The sequence below is a fragment of the Benincasa hispida genome, chromosome 11 (genome assembly GCF_027475165.1).
Source record: "Benincasa hispida cultivar pf3 chromosome 11, pf3_genome.v1.1, whole genome shotgun sequence".
Classification (NCBI taxonomy): Eukaryota; Viridiplantae; Streptophyta; class Magnoliopsida; order Cucurbitales; family Cucurbitaceae; genus Benincasa; species Benincasa hispida.
Genome location: NC_143488.1, coordinates 623,609 through 640,197, shown reverse-complemented (window position 1 = coordinate 640,197; position 16,589 = coordinate 623,609).

Sequence of the window (16,589 nt, the reverse complement as noted above, 5' to 3'; positions counted from 1 at the left end):
ATATATATATATATATATATATATATATACTTTTTGCCTAGTGTCTAACTAGCTTGCGCACAACTATTCTTAAAGTTCATTAATCTATCAAGAATTTTTATGAAGGTACAACTTGGAAGAATTGAAAGACTTAGGTTTTATTTTTAATTAAACCAAATATGAACGACAAAACAAATGTGTATTAAATATCGATATATAATGCACAATGCTAATGGTTGAATGAAGCGAAAAAAAATTGTCAAAAATAACACTCAAAGTTTTTAATTCACAAATAGCACCATTTTTTGTCAATTATTTTAATAGTTCATCCATCCTGGTACATCTCGGCTAAAGATCGATATCGAGACCAAGAAACTATTGATTTTTTTCTTTCTCGATGGAATACCAACAAGGCAAAGATCTAGATCGACTATTGTTCTTACGAAATCTTTCTCAAATCTTACATAAACTTATGACAAAAAGGAAAATCGTAGTCAAAACTGAGACCATAAAGTGTATATTTTTTCTTTACTTATATTTATTTAGCATTTAAACTACAAAAATCCAATGGAGGTATTATGCTTAAATTTAGAAGAAAGAGAGAGAGGATAAATGAAAAAGAAGAGAGAAAGTGGAATTGGCTGGGGAAAAATGGACAGAAAGCTTTATACAATAGAAGATAGGAGCAATTGGCAATAAATAAGCTAATAAGTTTTAGACCAAACCCAATAATTCTACTCTTCCACTCCCCCACTTTTTTGAAAATAATAATAAATACAAAAAGGAAAATAAAAACTTTTTATTTTGCTTTTAACTCATTCTCTCTTTATCTCTCTTGTGTTCTGTCTTAACCTCAGACCTAGTGGGTCCCACCTCCACGCTTAATTACTGCCTTCCACGTGGTTATCATTAAAATCACCTTCCCGTGGGCTCCTACCCCACCCTTGATCATTCAAACATTTCCAAAATATTCGAATTTACCGATCCCTAAATCAAGGTTAAAATCGATGTCAACGAAAATGTGGAAATATTAATTTTATAAAAAAATTTATGGAAATATCGATAAAATTTTTATTCTTATGAATATTTTGGAAAATATTATAAAAACAAAAAAATAAAAAAATAAATTTAAATTAGTAAATAAACGTTTTATAATTTTTAAACAAGATAACATATCTACTATCTATATTATAATTATATAAGGGAAATTTTGTTGCTTAATTAGTATGGTTCGTGGAAATGTAATCACAAAAAAACAAACACACATACGGAAATATGAAATTCAAACTGGTTCGTGGAAATGTAATCACAAAAAAACAAACACACACGTGCATAAAGATTGAGAAATAGAACCATCTGATTTGATCCGTTCTCAATAGTCATGTGACGATTATCTCATATAAGATACTTAAATGAAAAACTGTAATGGGATTCTAAAACCAAAAATAGACAAAGCACATAAACTATAAGATAAGTAAGCTTATTCATAATTTAAATAATAATTTTTTTTATTTATCAAAAAAGTTAGTGGAATTGCTTAATGTTTGTTCTCTCTTTCACAAGAAAAGAAGAGATGAATTTCATGCCAACTATTAAACAACTTATTAGAAACACAAGACAACGACACTCCATGCATGATTTACAACTTGTATCATTCCAGTTAATCCATAAGGATCAAACGCACTTCAAATATTTGTTCTACTTTTGGAAGACCATGCGTTATATCACCCGTTCTATTTTTCCATTGAGGGTGAACCCAAACCTGTGCTCGAAAGGAAGAAGGTGAGTCAATATGCTAATGTTGCATCCTCAAATCAATCCTTTCCTTAAGTTATTGTCCCAATTTTTGGGAAAACTCCATAGATTTAGGAAATTAGTTACTTTTCCCGCCCGCTTCTGATATTATTTTTGAGATGTTCCGTATACGAGTCTCTCCTATGTAATAGGGTGGATCCGCTACGATATTGAGCAGCTCATTTCATCAGAATGAATACTATGATTCGCATTTTGAACATGGAATAACTTGCGTCTTGAAAATTATTTGGTGTTTCTATACGATATATGTGATTACTCTCAATCTTTAATTCGATACATATGCAAGCATGATAACTTATATGTTATTCTATATCACCATGAATGTAGGAAGCAACCGACCAGATCATTCAATACAACCGTATGAACATGATACCAAGGCAAACTCAACTCCTTTGGGAATATTGCTGGAATGGTATTTCTTTCTCATTACTAATCGAAATGTTCTCTGGATTAATTAGAATAATTATTTGTTATCCACGTCAGTCAAATCAAATAAAAGGGATAATTTCTTAGTGGAGAAAGGTATATACGTGATATGCAATCTACTAATTAAATTCATCCAAATACTATAACTATCTCACCAAACACTATGCTTATATTTATTGGATTTGTTTAAAATATCGGTATTAAATCTGAAACCTTCAATTCTCTTTTCTAGGCTGATCAATATTGAATTAATCAAAAGCACATCTATTTCAATTTTCTTTACTGCTCTCGTCTTAGTAGAAAGGCACAATATTCTAGATAGAAAGAAAACGAGCTCATAGGATTAGAGCACGTGGCTGTGAACCACTGTATCAGGGTAGGAAAGGACCATAAAAAATGATTTTAAATTTAAAATGGATCAGTCGACCCCGTCTTCGAATATATTCTAACTATCCACAAATTCCTAGAATTCGAAATAGAGTGGCTCTAGGGTGGGGAACAACACCTTTAATGTACCAAAAAGTTTGCGGTTCTTACGAAATGGATAAAAAAGTAGCTTTGCAATACAAAAATGAAACAACCCTCCCTTAATTCTTTCGAATTGTGTCTTCATGTCTGGTTACTTGATGCTATGGAGGGTTCTACCCCATTTCAACTCTTATACATGCTGCTACAACCCCTAATTTAGAAATCTAATAAAATGGAAATGTTCGCCCACTTTATGAAGATCTCTTCCCTCTCTGGGATCGAAAATCAAATCTAGATTTTTGGATTTTTCGAACAAAGTATCAATTTACGGTTGAGTTTGATCGACAAACTCAACACCATTATTCTTGAACAACTTGGAATTTGGCCTTCCTTATTTTCAATGATTCTCTTTGATAACTTGTAGAAATACAAGTTATTTATGCTGCCTTGTCTAGATATTGCAGCCAAAAGAGAAGGAATATGCGTCGATTGTATGAAAATTAGCTCTGAAATACAATAATTATGAATTATCGCAATTACACCCACTAGCATCATTAAGATGGTAGAAGTAGATATTTTTACTCTGTTTTGTAGGAAACCAAGTCATCACTTGCGATCAAGACTCAACGAGAAACTGAACAACGCATCTCTGTTACATTGTGCCCGTCAATCAACGATGAAGAGACGATTAACGCAATGACGGTGCAATGCGACAGTCGATTCAGAGCTGAATTTCAACCGCATGCGGTAATAAAAACAACACCGCATGCGAGCAACCAATCGAAAGATGCAACTGAGCAACGTAAATGCGGAGGATTGTGACACGTGTACAATTAACCATTGTACATATTTGATGGTCTGATTGCATAACAAAAGGAATATTTATTTCTCCATCTTCGGAATTTCCATAACAAGAAGTGGGGTCTATAGCCAAGAGTCAAAGCTTTTCACCTATAAATACCCCCCATAGATTTCAGAAAAGATATACTTGATACGGGTATAATTGATACGAGGGCTAATTGCTGCTAGATTATTGAGAGAAAAGGCTAAGCTGAGTACTGAACGGAAGAAATCCGGGGAGAGAAGAGACAAGGCCGAGAGGTAAGTATCAGTGCGAATCTGCCATATCCCTGTCGTGAAGCTCTGTGCTTAGATCCCTGCTACCGGTTGAGCAAGCCTGAGATGGAAGCTCATCCATTCGTTCACTTTATCCACACCGGTAAGCAAATCTCCATCCAGATTGGCGCTAAGACGTTGGCACTTGTTTATATTTGTTTCTAACTCTATTTCATCAAGTGTATTCCATCTTCTTAATCTCTTCATTCACAAATCATGTATCAGACGCTTAATAGTTTATTAAATGTCTCGATCACTTTCATTACCACTTTCCTGTCTATTTCCGTTCCTCCATTAATCGATTTCTCCATGAAGTTTTCTTAATACCTTGGTAATTAATATGGATTAAACGAGTAACTTAATCTGTGCTAAAGGGATAAATGCATTTAGCTAAGGCATGCTATACAACATCTTCACCTATGAGAGCAGAAGTGAAGATGTCATTTTGATCTGTTGAGAGAAGGTTAGAATAATGCATTAACTAAAGCAAGTAGTACTTCCAGAGATGGAAGCAACCTTGTGTTCATTACGTTCATCCCTATACACAAATCCTTTATAAATTGAAAAAGCCCTGGTCGCATATATCACAAGCATAACGCAATAACCTAAAACAATCCCTGTGTTCGACCTCAGATCACACCGAGAAACTTGCGGTGAAATTATACTTGGTTTCAACGTAAGGAAACTTATGACAACATACAGCATACTACAAGAACATTTGTTAATAAAGCATATCTAAAAGTAGTATCACATATCATCATCGCATAGAATCTATGTCACAACAAGTGTTTATGGCATGGACATGCATTGCATTGTATAATCTAAGTCGTTACAAGTTTATGGCACCGTTGTCGGGGATTGGTAAACGGTTTATTATTTGAGTGTGTTTGTGGTATTTGCAGGACATATCTCATTGTACTGGCTGTTCAACGTGGAGAGCAGCTTGACGGTTTATGAGTACTGGTGTTGAACCAGAATTCGAAGCTGACCCTGAGATCGAGTGTACCTTTCGTGCACGAACACGTCAGAATCGGATAAGGTGAAAGAAAGCAGCGAGTATGGCAGATAATAACAACAATGCGGTTCAAGTACTAAATCAAAAGGTTGTTAGGCCAATGCAGGATCCTGTTTTCCTGGCTGCTGATCGCAACATCCCCATGAGGAATTATGGCACCCAACCTGTATGATTTTTCGCCTGGGATTTCGAGGCCTACTGTTAAAGAGAACGCAAGGTTCGAAATAAAGTCGGTCATGCTACAAATGATCCAAAATGCAGGGCAATTTGGGGGTCTGCAAAGTGAAGACCTGCATGCCCACTTGACCAGCTTTGTCGAAATGTGCGGCAACTTCTCATTACCTGGCGTAACCTCAAAGAGTATTAGGCTGTATCTGTTCCCTTACACCTTAAAGGACGAAGCCAAGAGGTGGGCTCACTCACTGGAGCCGAACGAGATCACATCATGGGATTAACTGGTGGAGCAATTCGTGAAGAAGTTCTTCCCACCGGCCATTAACGCAAGGCAACGAAAGGATGTTTTGAACTTTGAGCAAATGGAAAATGAGACCCTGAGCACCGCCTGGGAGCAATTTAGAAGATTGGTGAAAAACTGCCTGCATATTGGGATACCCAATTGCATGTTGATGGAGACCTTTTATAACGACCTGAATAGATCGACGCAGGCTGTTGCTGACGCCTCCGCGGCAGGAGGTTTATGGACAAAATGTATACTGAGGCTAAAGTCATCCTTGATCGCATATCGCGGAACATGGATGACTGGATTGATGATGGCTATGGAGGCCGAAGCGCTGAAAGAAAAAAGAATGAAACTACCATTGTCCCTACGGAGACAATGACAACGTTGGCCGCTCAGATGGTCATGGTGATCTCGATCCTTCAATCGATGGCAATCAATCAAGGAGCCATCTCCCAACAATCAGCGCAACCTACTGCACAGGCTTAAGTGGCCGCAATAAGTTGCGTTAATTATGGAGGGGCTCATGTAGCAGAAATGTGCCCATCGAATCTCCAGCAAGTATGCGCCATCCAGAACAACCCCTTCAGCAACACTTTCAATCCTGGCTGGAGGAGTCATCCTAACTTCGGTTGGGGAGACAATCCTAACCAAGGGGGGCCAATCAACGATCAGAGTGGCAGTCGAGGAAATCCTCTTTTTTCACTATAACTCAAACCATGGGCAACCAAGGCAATTGCATAACCAACAACCCTCATCATCAAACACCTCTGGAAGCTCATTGAAGGCCCTGCTGAAATAATACATGGATAAAAATGATGCAGTAATGCAAGCGCAGGCGTCTTCAATTCAAAACTTGGAGATCCAAGTGGGCCAGCTGGCATCTGAGCTAAGAAATAGAGCACCAAGAGTGTTGCCCAGCAACTCAGAAGCCCTGGGATCCAATGGAAAGGAACAATGTTCCTAGGACATTGAGCAGGCAAGCCGAACCGCCTACAGGGATGTGGATTGCGCTCATTCGAAGAAACGCATTCTTTCGGTCCATATCTCACTATTATGTTTAATGCTTTCTTTAATTTCTGTTTTATTGAATCCTTGAATTTTGTCTTTACTTCTGCATTTGATTTGTATCTTGACTTTATGAATTTAATTCTTCATTTATTTCCTTTGCATTTATTTTTATACCGTCTTTAATTCTTTGAACTTTTTTATAATTAATGTGTTAGTCTTTAAATGGTGAATGATTGAGAAATAAAGAGAAATTTATTGCCGCAAGTCTTAGCAACTTGCGTTGATGAAAAAAATAATAAAATGAAACAATCAATATTTATTATGCAAGGTGATAATGGACGCATCTTAAACCAAGCAAGACGCGCTTTCGTTCATCCAACTCAAATGCGTTGAAACCGAGGGGTGTGTTGTGCGCGTATATGTCCTTTGTCCGTCTTTAGCTAAATGCACTATGTTGAGGTATCCTCCAAAAATGTGTTAGTTAAGGGGTGTGTTGCGGGGGTCTATGCGTTGTTGCCCGTCCTCTGCGAAGATGCCTTTGCGTTAGTGAGCACATTGCATTAATCCTTATCTTGTGTCCATTTGAATAAAATATTAAAGAAAAATTCTTTTTGCATTTGAGAAGTCCAATCGTTTCGTATCCCAAAGCAATGATGATTCTGCAGACGAAAGAACGTTTTTCTGAAAATTCATAAATGAGGGAAGTTCGAACGATGGGCCTTTTGAGTTTCTCGAGGCCCGTCACCACAAAAATCGCGTTGGCCCACTGCGACTCAACCTATAAATAGAAACACTTCCCCGTTTGTGAGATTTTTACCTCATTTGCACTCTGAAAAATCCTAGCACCAGCATACAGAGCTTTCTTCTTCCCCCAGCACCCCAACGATTTTCCAGTTCTCCCGAGCTTATCATCCATGGCTGACCAAGCTTCCAACCAATCTACCTCACCATCAACCCCTTCATCTGACCAAATCGCCATGCGAGAGGCAACATTCCTTGCTGCCAGTCGCAGGCTTGCTGCCCAACCCCATACCGTCTCGATGATCGCCGGTAGAACCCGGAGAAACCCATTGTCCGTCCAGCCTCCTTTGTTCAAGAGGGGGGAAAAGCACTGAAAGTACCCCTGTTCCAACCCCACTGTCTCAACCGAGAGCAAGAAGAAGAAGCGTGATGACAAGGAAGTGTTTGGCAACATTCTGAGTCATTTGGAGCAAGGATGAGGATTACCCGAGGCATGGGTTATAAATCAACCACTGTCCATGGAGGAGGTGATGGCGGTGGTGACTGAAGAGGCGGCGGTGGCTGAAGAAATGGTGGTGGCGGAGGCAGTGGTGAACGAAGAAGAGATGGAACGAGGCATTCTAGCCTTAGAGGCTCCTGAGGTAACTGCCAACGTAGAAACCTATGACAGAACCTCCAAAGTTATGGTGGAGGAGATTGCGGTGGCTGAAGTTGCGATGGATGAGGTTACAGTGGAGATGCAACCGGAAGTAGTTGAAGAGGAAAAAAAGAATAAGAAAAGCAAAGGGAGGAAGGTTGGAGAAGCTGAGTCATCTCATCGTCGCAAGGAAAAAAAGAACAAAGAAAAGAAGGATGATGATGAAGATGAGGAAAAGAAGAAGGAAAGGAAGAAGAAAGAGAAGAAAGAAAGAAGATTGCGCCGACGTGAAGAAAGATGCCTAAAATAGGAAGAAGAAAAGAAGCAGAGGGCTGCGAGTCCAGAAAATGATGGAGAATCAACTTCTATAAGGGAGGAAAGGGGGAAACAGTGCAATTAATGGAATCGGCGCAACCTGAAACAACGCAAATTGTTGCGACCGACGAAGGTGAAGAAGGAGAAGATACCTTTCTGATGCGGCGTCGCAAGGAGAATGCGCCGCAAGGGTCTATCGTTGACCCTTCAATTTTGATCAAAGCAATAGAAGAAAAGGAAATGAGGAGGAAGAGAAACATGAGAAAATGGAGCGCGCAAAGCTCATCATGATAGAAGGAAATCGCAAAAGAAGGCTGCAAGATAAGGAAATGCGCAATAATAACGAGATTCAAGGCTTGAAGGGATAAGGAGGTGCGAGGAGGAATAACGTCTGCTGCTGACCTCTGAGCAGTTTGTAGAAGAGTTTGAGAGAGACAAAAGAGAAGAAGAAGAGGAAGAGAAAAAGAAGAAGGAAGAAGAGAAAAAGAGATTGGAAGAGAAGAAGAAGAAGAAGCGCGAAGCCAATAGGAGGCGCTTACAAGAGAAGAAGGGCAAGAACCTTGTGGAGCGAGAGAATGAGGAACAACGCAAGGAACGGGAAAGAAAAAAAAGGCAACAATCACGCCTTGTGTTGGCCAAAGAAAAGGGCAAAGCGGTCGCAGAAAGCAGCAAACCCGCGTTGGCCAAGGCACGTCCATCCAAAAAGAAAGAAAATGACGACTTATTGATAGAGATGGGCTTTTACCTTGCGCCAACGCCACTACCTGACCTCATCACGAGCGTGATCGTGAAGCATGGTTGGGACACATTTTTCCAGTGCCCAGCCATTGTTGTTCCAAAGGTAGTGTGTGACTTTTACCATGGACGGCTACATGGCATCAAGGATGTGGTGACCATAAAAGGGCAAGTGGTGCCTTTCAGCGCAAAAGACATCAATGAACTATACCAAATGAAGGATAACCCGGATGCACCAGGTAACAAAATCATTGATGATCCCATGGAACAATAGTTGGAAGATGTTCTACGAGTATTAACGCAACCGGGCACGAAGTGGTTAATTTCTTTAAAAGGCATCAAGACCCTGGCGTCCAAAACTCTGCTTCTGGAGGCAAGGCTTTGGGTTTATTTGGTTAAAAAGCGACTGATCCCAACTTCTCATGAGAAGACCATTTCAACGAATCGAGTCATGGCCACTTACTGCATTGCGCGCGGCATTCCAATCGATATGGGCCGGTTGATCGCAAGTCAAATTCGAGGCTTTGTGGGGCACATTAGAGGACAATACTTCTTTCCATAGACTGTTTCAAGTATGTGTCTGTCAATGGTCGTAAGCATTGAGGAGGAACCCATGGAAGAAGTCCATGGCCTCATCAATATCAAAATCCTGAGGCTGCTCCTCAAAGACTCCCCATATTATCCAGAGTTACCTTTAAAGAGACCCGCAATCGATCTCAATGCGCCGCAAGAACCCAGGCCAAAGAGACAACGCAAAGATGATAAGGGAAAAGGGAAAGTCCAAGAAGAAACAACGTAAGATCCAGAACCTTTGGACCCTTTACCCTTAGTAATCCGCCATTCAAACCCTTTGAGCCCACCTGCACAACCTTCTTCTCTGCTCCATGAGCATTTTACCAACATTCTTCTCACTCCAAATTCTCCAACCGCATACCCGCCAATTTACTCACTTGCAACTTCATCACTGCAACCTTCCATTCCATTGCTGCATATTAATGACCCACACGATTTGGGTGAAGGTACCTCTGCCCAACCCTAAAACGATGCTGGCGAGACATCGCAGGCACAACCTTCCATCCCCTTCTTGGTTGCAGAGTTAGCTGAAATGTGGTCCCTCTTATCCCAACAACAACAACTCTTCGTACAACAACAAACCTTCTTCAACCAGAGGTTTGATGTGGTAATGGAGCAAATTGATGATATACAGCGCAGTGCTGCTATGTCAAGGGAGCCGTTGATCAATATTCAGCACAATATTTATAAAGTCCATCGCAACTAAAGACAGATTGCGGAGCGCAACCATGAATACTTTAATTTTCTCACAGCTTATCTTCATGGTCCCATGATGCCTCCGTATCTCAGGCAGCAACTGAATTTTGAAGAAGCTCCTGCAGTACCACCTCAAAATCCTCCTCCAGACCCTTCTGCTCCTCAACAATAATCTTTACATTTTTTTTTACGGACATTCTATATTTTTATTCAATTCATTATTTTTCTAAGTTAATGGTATTCTTTGATTCTTTGTATAGGCAACAATTTTGTATTGCGTTAATTTTTAATTATTTGTATAGTTGTTAATATTCAATACAAATGAGTACATATTCACTCCTTTTTGCTTGTGCCTTTCTCTTTATCATCCTTTGTTAATATTTGCGATGTTCTGATCTTTTACTTTTGCATTATTCATTGCGATGTCATGATGTAATATATGTTTATACTTAGAAAAATTTCTCATATTGTGTAATTTCTTACCAACACTTAGTTAATTCTTAGTTTAGTAGTACTTTACCTTTTATCTTTCAAAGTTCTGCTCAAACCTTCTTTTTGAAATTTTTATTCTAAGTGTTTGTCTAGTCTATCTAAACAACGCAAAAATTTGAGGGTGAGGAAGGTCTGAGCAGATAAGATCAAGAATATGCGATCTATAAGAAAATGCGTTCATAACCAAAAAAAAATGCCAAACTCCAATGTCAACGCAAGGAAAAACCTAAAAAATGTTTCCAACCTGATAAGAGTTTAGTTGTGAAAGAAGCCTCTCGTAGTTGGATGTTCGTATGACACCCGTAGGAGCAAGCCAAAACGAAGGTGGATTTCTAAGAACAATACAATATGAAAAGAAAAAAAAAGATAACAGAGAAGAAAAAAAAGAAACTAAAAGAATGCAAGGAACAACTCCTCTGAATATCATGAGTTAAAGTTGAAATTGGCACACAATCGTAGTTGGATGTTCACATAACACCCGTGGGAACAAACTAAAACGAAGAGTGTAACCATGACCAATCGTCTCTAATAAATAACGTAAAGTTTGACCACCGCATATAGATATATCAAATTGTTTTGACAAAGAAGAGATGAACATTCTATTTTGAAAACTAGAAAGGCATCTTTGAGCAGAATTTTGTTATATAGAAGAATAAATTAGGGCTTTGTTAAGAATTAGCAAGGATAGAAGGAAATTGTGTTGTTAAGAAATGTGCCCAAATGTAACATTCGGAGTAGCCAATCGACGCAAAAATATAGGAGAGGAATTTAGTTTTATTACCTTAGTAGAAGATATGCTTGAGGACAAGCATATATATAAATTTGGGGGTGTGATAACTTGTAGAAATACAAGTTATTTATGCTGCCTTATCTAGATATTGCGGCCAAAAGAGAAGGAATATGCGTCGATTGTATGAAAAATAGCTCAGAAATAAAATAATTATGAATTATCGCAATTATACCCACTAACATCATTAAGATAGTAGAAGAAGATATTTTTACTCTGTTTTGCAGGAAACCAAGTCACCGCTTGCGATCAAGGCTCAACGAGAAACTGAACAACGCATCTCTATTACATTACGCCCGTCAATCAACAATGAAGAGACGATTAATGCAATGACGGTGCAATGCGACAGTCGATTCAGAGCTGAATTTCAATCGCATACGGTAATAATAAAAACAACACCGCATGCGAGCAACCAATCGAAAGATGTAATTGAGCAACGCAAACGCGGAGGATTATGACACGTGTACAACTAACCATTGTGCAGATTTGATGGTCTGATCACATAACAGAAGGAATATTTATTCCTCCATCTTTGGAATTTCCATAACAAGAAGTGGGGCCACAGCCAAGAGTCAAAGCTTTTCACCTATAAATACCCCCATAGATTTCAGAAAAGATATACTTGATACGGGTATAATTGATACGAGGGCTAATTGCTGCTAGATTATTGAGAGAAAAGGCTGAGCTGAGTACTGAATGGAAAAAATCTGGGGAGAGAAGAGATAAGGTCGAGAGGTGAGTCCTAGTACGAATCTGCCATATCCCCGCTGTGAAGCTCTGTGCTTAGATCCCTGCTATCGGTTGAGCAAGCCTGAGAGGGAAGCTCATCCATTCGTTCACTTCATCCACACCGGCAAGCAAATCTCCATCCAGATCGGTGCTACGACGTTGGCGCTTGTTTGTATTTGTTTCTAACTCTATTTCATTAAGTGTATTCCATCTTCTTAATCTCTTCATTCACAAACCATGTATCAGACGGTTAATAGTTTTATTGAATGTCTCGATCACTTTCATTACCACTTTCCTGTCTATTTTCGTTCCTCCATTAATCGATTTCTCCATGAAGTTTTCTTAATACCTTGGTAATTAATATGGATTAAACGAGTAACTTAATCTGTGCTAAAGGGATAAATGTGTTTAGCTAAGGCATGCTAGACGACATCTTCATCTGTGAGAGCAGAAGTGAAGATGTCATTCTGATCTGTCGAGTGAAGGTTAGAAGAATGTGTTAACTAAAGCAAGTAGTACTTCCAGAGATGAAAGCCACCTTGCATTCACTACGTTCATCCCTGTTTCACCACAAAGATGTGGGAACGTGGCCAATCACTGAGAGGTGTACGCCAAGGGAAAAGCGGAACAGTACTTATATCTTTAACGCAATTAAGGAACTTGCGTTGTTTATATTAGTTATCTTTTCTGTTTCTTCTTCGTACATAAGACTTGTCACCGCATTACACGATCTTTGCATAATCTTCACAGCCAGCCTTGACCTTAGTATCTTGTATCATGAATCTTGTATTTTGTATCATCTTAGCTTAGATTTACTTTATCGCAATTTATGTATTATTGCATTTTTACCGCTTTACTTTACTTTATCGCATATTTAATTAGTTGTACACAAATCCTTTATAAATTGAAAAACCCCTGGTCGCATATATCACAAGCATAACGCAATAACCTAATCCCTATGTTCGACCTCGGATCACACCGAGAAACTTGCGGTGAAATTATACTTGGTTTCAACGCAAGGAAACTTGTGACAATGCACAACATACTACAAGAACATTTGTTAATAACGCATATCGAAAAGTAGTATCACATATCATCATCGCATAGAATCTATCACAACAAGTGTTTATAGCATAGACATGCATTGCATTGTATAATCTAAGTCGTTAAACTCTTCAAGTGAACTAGTCTATCCTCTGTATGTAGATTTTGCAGTATTTGGAATTGAATTAAAAAAAAACGTAGGCCTCGGGCAAAAAAAATAAGAATTTTGAGTATTAAAAAGCTTGTATAATAATTCTCGAACGAACAATCGAAAGGTTTCTAAAGTATCCTTTTTTCTCTTCAAATAATTATTATAAGTCTCAATTGATTCAACAATTAGATCAACGAAATCTTTCAATTTTTTATTTTACTATGTTCAACAAATATTTTATTTATTTCACATTTGAATCAATTTAAAGAAGACCTGAAGTTAGGGATTTATCAAACGGTAGACCTAGGATGTAGAAGATCATAATATGAGTGATTCGACAGATTTGGTCGAAATGTATCGAAGCCTTGGGTAGTAAAGAAAAGTGGGATGCTATATTCTAGGATTGGATTTCATATCCGAATGATTCTCATAGAGTGGATCTCGAAAGATATGAAAGATCTCCCTCCAAGTCGTACATACGACACTTATATATATATATATATATATTTGTTAAATTACATCGAGTAAAAATATTCTCATATTTGAACTTAGTTCTTATTGAAATCTTATGTTTTTAAACATTATTAGCTGAGATTTGAATTCAGCATTTATGTGGTATTTGAGTTTCAAAAATTACATGTTGAAACTCATAAACTTTGAATTTGATCTCTAGTTAGATCCTAAAGTTTGAAACTCTTTTTTAAATATTCATCGAGTAGTGTTGATGTTAATTGACCTACTAAAATGATGATGTGGTAATTAACATGTCAACAATATTTTATAAAAATGTACGTTTTAAAAAATTGAAATTATATATATATATATAGCGAGAAATTTCACGTATAGAAAAAATGTTAAACTATTTACAGAAATAGCAAAAAAAAATATTGATAGACTTCTATCAGCGTCTATCAGTGATAGACTTCTATCAGATGAACATCGATAGACTTCTATCAGCCTTTATCAAAGAAGAATAAAATTTTACTATTTTGTGTAAATAATTTTTCTTATTTTTCTATTTTTAAAATTTTTCTTATACATTGGTCAAGGAAAAATTAGAAATTAATTTTAGATTTAAAGGAGAGTTAAAAACTAAATTCAAAGATTAAATAAAAAATTAAAATTGCTATACAACTGTCCGATTGGTACATGTTGGATTTTTTTTTTTTTCTTAATCTCTTTTAGGTTTTTTTGTTCTTCCAATTCTAAAGTATTTGAAGAGGGGTTGGGAAGCCATGTTATTAATGATGACTTTTTTCATTTGTTTTCTCTGAAGTTGTTGCCAAAAAAGCTATTATTCAAATATATAAAAGCTAAATTTTAATTTCAATAATAAAAGTGTTGATTTAAAATATTGTTTCAAATATAGAAAAATAAATTAAAATATTTACAAATATAACAAAATTTCACTACAATATCTATAATAAACTGTGATAAACTACTATTATGTCTATCTGTGTCATGATAGATATAGATAATAGTTTATCGCGATCTATCATGATCTATCGTAGATAGACTGCGATATTTGATATTATTTATAAATATTTTAATAATTTTATCATTTAAAATAATTTCCTTACTTAAAAAAAAGTTAAACAAAATCTAGGTTAAAAAAAATATGATTTACCCTTTTTAACGTCTCCCAATTTTGTCATTTTCATCATAATTCGCCTGCTCACGTTTCTTAATGATGAGGTGTCAAGTGTGAGCAGTTTTGATTATCTGATTTTTTTTTCTTTAAAATAAGATTAAATAATTTTCTTTTATTAGAGAGAACGTTGATTATTGAATCTTTTCAATATGTATGTATAGCATTTATGGAATCAAACTATTAATTTAAAACATAAAAAACTTTTCTTAAGGTACATTTGCCAAATTATGTTGAAAAATAACCTAATTAATTATAATTTATGATACTCTACATTTGTTTTAAATGTTAAATATTTAAAACATTGTTAATATGTTATTGAAAGAAAATATAACAATAACTTAATTATCTAAGTATTCTCGAAAAAGACAATTAACATCTTAAAAATGCAGGTTTAAATTCAAATTCATTTTACAATTTCATTAACTCTTAGAGTTGAGTTAGATGAAAATTGAAATTTATGTATACAATTGAATCAATAAAAATTAGTGTAAGAATAAAATAATAAGTCATCATAATTTTAGTGATAAAACAAGACAAATATTATGTTTGAAAAACTTATTTGCCCCAAATAGGGATCGCATCACATGTCTCCAATTTGATCAAAATAAGGATTTAATTTGAGCTCGAGATCCTTGCTTAGTCTCTGTCTTCAGGTCTTGAACCTGTCCTAAACTATTTATTATTAATTATTTGTATTTTTATTAATATTCACTTGCTTTTTAAAAAAAAATAATGTATGCCTATATCATATATAATGACCAATTACCAAACCAACTAAAAAAAATATCCAACATGATGAAGATCATAGACTCTCACCAAAAAAAAAAAAAAAAAAAATCTTATCTAGCTAAAATAATGCTCATATGTAGGCACAATTATTATTTTAAATATTAACATCTATCGTTTATATTAGGTTCAGCCCCATAAATATTAGAAAAAATTTGTTGGAACAATAGTTTTTGGTCATTTGAATTTGGTAAAAGTAGCAATTTAGTCGGTGAAAGAGTAGTTCTTGTATTTACTCGGGTAGAAATTTAGTTCATATACCTAAATTCTATGATTATTTAAATTCTTAGCGATGAAGGGTCCATTTGAATTAACTTAAAAAATAAATGTTTTTCAATAATTCATTTTTCGTTTAAATACGATAAGAATTATTTAAAATAAAGATACTAATGACTATGGCTTCCAAAATCTATTTTGAATGGTTGTCAGTCATTTATATTTATTTCAAAATGTCTTTTTTTTTTTTTAAAAAAAAAATGAACACTTTGAAAGGTATTCCAAGCACACTCGAAAATATTTTGTTGAGATTTAATAAAATTTATTTTATTACGTATATATACAAACTAACTAGAGACCAAATATCTTTTATAGACCGCAAAAGATTAATTCATTGTATGTTGAAAATTGATACTTGATTTTGATGAGATTTTTCAAATATAAATTAAATTGTTACAAGTTTTAAAATACAAATGATTAAAATGATGAAAATTTTAAATATATACAATAAATTGTTACGTACTAAAATATAAAGCTTTATTATAAAACACTTGAAAGTATATAGACCAAATTACTGTCCATTAAATTTTATAAACTAAATGGTCACTTAAATTAAAATTAGTGAAAAATGTTGGGTTATTTTCAAATATATCAAAATGAATTAAAATATTTACAAATATAGCAAATTTCATAGTCTATCAATGATAAATACTGCTAAATTTCTATCGGTATTTCAGAGACATTGATAA